Genomic DNA, 3,189 nt, shown 5'->3' on the forward strand with positions numbered 1-3,189 from the left:
CAATGAACAAAAACAAAACCCTGGTTCTTACCCTCTAAATGCTTACATTTCCCTCTCACTTACCAGAAAATATGAGAATAAAAATGACAATGTATAGAGTTGCACCACTGAATCTATTTGAATGGTTCTGTTTTTGTATTTTTTTACTTATTTAATTTGAAAAAAATTAGAAAAGTATTAGTTTGAAATTAGAGCAGCTAACACACTGGGGGCAACAAATTAAAGAATTCAAATGGCTAAAAATAAAAACACGAAGTATCTTTCCTTCTAGATAGAAAAGATTGTTTTCTTTCTAGAAAGCCAAAAATAAGGCAACTAATGATTTGAGAATAAAATCAAACATAACTGGTATTCACCACAGCAATGTCTAAATAAATGACCCACATAGCACAAAATTTCCTCATTCACAATCACATATAGTTATTGCTTTTCCCTCAGTTACATAATAGTTGTCTTCAAACAATCTCCTTTTAGAAAACTATCACATTAGTTAAACCTATCTATTCTAACTATGAAGTTATTAATTTCATTTATATAGGCCACACAGGTTTAATTGGCACACTTTACTTAAAAATAAGACAAAATAAGTCACTCTGCTTTAAAAAAAATTATGGTCATCTGTTTTCAAAGAATAATCCCAGATACTTAATTCATTAAAGCAAATTTTCTACCATCAGCAGTGAGCTTTTTAAATGATTACTAACTGTTCACCTGAAGATTATCAATGCTATATGAAGTGTAAATTTGTTTTGCAGATTTGTGTCCATTTTATAACAAAATACAATTTGCACTGAAGAGTTTTTAAAAAGATAACCTACACACATACACTTAATTTGCCTCAAACAACTTCTTTGAAATACAGTATAAACATTTAAGAACCATGACAAAGTTGTGGTTCAAACTTCAACAAAGATTTTCTTGAAACCCAGTACAAAGATTACTGGCTCAAGACCATACCCCAAAGTGACATCAGCAGGAGATTTGATTGTAAGACTCTACCTTTTAAAAAAAGAGCACACTTGGTTATACATGGCTTTTAAACTTGAGCTACAGTTATGCTACAAATCCCCCCACCCTCCCAATCTAAAGTCAGTCATGTAGAGAGATGTACATTCTCTGAGCATTGTTTAAGAGTCCTTGGTTTTCCAGCTTTGATGGAGATCTAGAAGGCGTTCAGAAGTCTGTGTGCTTACATTCAGAGCAAGATGAACTTACAAATTCCACTTTCCTCCATTAGTGACAGGCCACAGATCCCGAAGTATGCATGCAAAGCACCTGGATTACTGGCCACTTGGCAAATCCCCCTACAAGGCGATCTTGAGTTGATAAGATGTAATTTCTGTTTTTCTCAAAGTTAGTGTATTGGAAAATTTTTAGAAGCTTTAGAGTTGCTCCCACCCAAAAAGAATAACCGGTGTCTACAGGCTTATTAGGTCTTCCACGATAACTATTTTGTTGCCTCATACACCACCTCTTTATCCTGTTCAATTCTTTTTCTGAAAAAACTTCTTCTAGTTTACCCATCAGACATAGTGAGGCAATGGCACAAAAAGTAGATCCTCCATGAGATTCAAGTCCAGCTCCCTGTGCCAGTCCATTGTCATACGACATACTTCTTCTAATATAGGAGATGGCTTTTTTCATATCCATGCCTGACCGGTTGTTGAGCATATAGCAAACACAGGAAGTACAGTACAAAAATCGCATGTCATTTTCACTGCCTTCAGGTACTGCACAAAAACTCCCATCTTCCAGCTGAAGGGCTCTCAAGCCTGCTAAGCAAGCTTCTTTATTTACTCGGCTTAAGTCGTCTCCAAGAATAAGTAAGCATGAAAGGCCAGTGTAGGTCATTGCAATGTGGCCACTATCATAAGGATGAGCTGTTCCAGGAGCCTTTGATGGATTGAACAGAATACCCAGGTATGAAGAGCCTCGGAAACCACAGCGATTTAGATTTGATCTGTCTTCTGTGGGAAAGACCTGCTTGTCTCGAGTGAAGAACAGCGCTCCGGCAAAACCTCGAGGCAGCGCTGGAAAAATCGCACGTGCAGATCCCGCAAGAAATCCAGCCGCTCTCCCTCACCGCTCCCTGCTAGCCTCTCCTCCTCAGTGGCCGCCATGCTGCTCCGGAAGCGACGTCGGCCTCGACCTAGATGATGTTATTAAGAGATGGAGTGAGTTTAGATAGAAAAAAAACGTACACCTGAGTCCTGAACCCTTTTTACCCCAAGGTTTAGAGATTAGACAGGATGAAGTACCTGCAAAGGAGATTAAGAAACTAGGTAGAAGGAAAACCTGGAGAGTGTTGTCAACTGAAAATGCAATGAGGATATTTTTGTCAATAAGGAGAGAGTCATCAACTGTATGAAATGCTGCTGCTACTTGGGAGGCTGAGGTGGAAGGACCATTTGAATCCAGGAGGTTGAAGCTACAGTGAGCCACTGCCCTCCAGCCTGAGTGACAGAGCAAGATCTTGTCTCCAAAAAGAAACAAAAATGTTGCTGATAATTCAAGCAACATGAGTATGGAAAATTGACCATTGGATTTAGTGATTTGGTCATTGACAGTGTGGTTTCAGGAATGTGGTAGTGATAAGACACTGATTAGATAGGGTTCAAGTGTGAATAAGAGCAGAGAAATATAAAAAAGAGTAGATTTGGGAGGCCGAGGCGGGCAGATCGCGAGGTCAGGAGATGGAGACCATCCTGGCTAACACGGTGAAACCCCATCTCTACTAAAAATACAAAAAATTAGCCGGGCGTGGTCACGGGCGCCTGTAGGCCCAGATACTTGGGAGGCTGAGGCAGGAGAATGGCGTGAACCCGGGAGGCTGAGCTTGCAGTGAGCCGAAATCGCGCCACTGCACTCCAGCCTGGGCAACAGAGCCAGACTCCGTCTCAAAAAAAAAAAAAAAAAAGTATAGAGAACTTTAAAAAGTGTTATCAATAGGGCCAGGCGCTGTGGCTTACGCATGTAATCCCAGCACTTTGGGAGACCGAGGCGAATGGATCACTAGGTCAGGAGTTCAAGACCAGCCTGGCCAAGATGGTGAAACCCTGTCTCTACTAAAAATACAAAAAAAAAAAAAAAAAAAATTAGCCGGGTGTGGTGGTGGGCGCCTGTAATCCCAGCTACCCAGCTACTCAGGAGGCTGAGGCAGAAAATTGCTTGAACCCAGGAGGCAGAGGT

General features: G+C 40.6%; 1 pseudogene; it reads right to left on the reverse strand.

The window, feature by feature from the left end:
- Positions 1-1,093: 1,093 nt before the first annotated feature.
- On the reverse strand, positions 1,094-2,120 carry LOC101141560 (geranylgeranyl transferase type-1 subunit beta-like; annotated as a pseudogene).
- Between the last annotated feature and the right edge of the window lie 1,069 nt (positions 2,121-3,189).

Source organism: Gorilla gorilla, chromosome 8 (assembly GCF_029281585.2).
Source record: "Gorilla gorilla gorilla isolate KB3781 chromosome 8, NHGRI_mGorGor1-v2.1_pri, whole genome shotgun sequence".
NCBI classification, from domain to species: domain Eukaryota; kingdom Metazoa; phylum Chordata; class Mammalia; order Primates; family Hominidae; genus Gorilla; species Gorilla gorilla.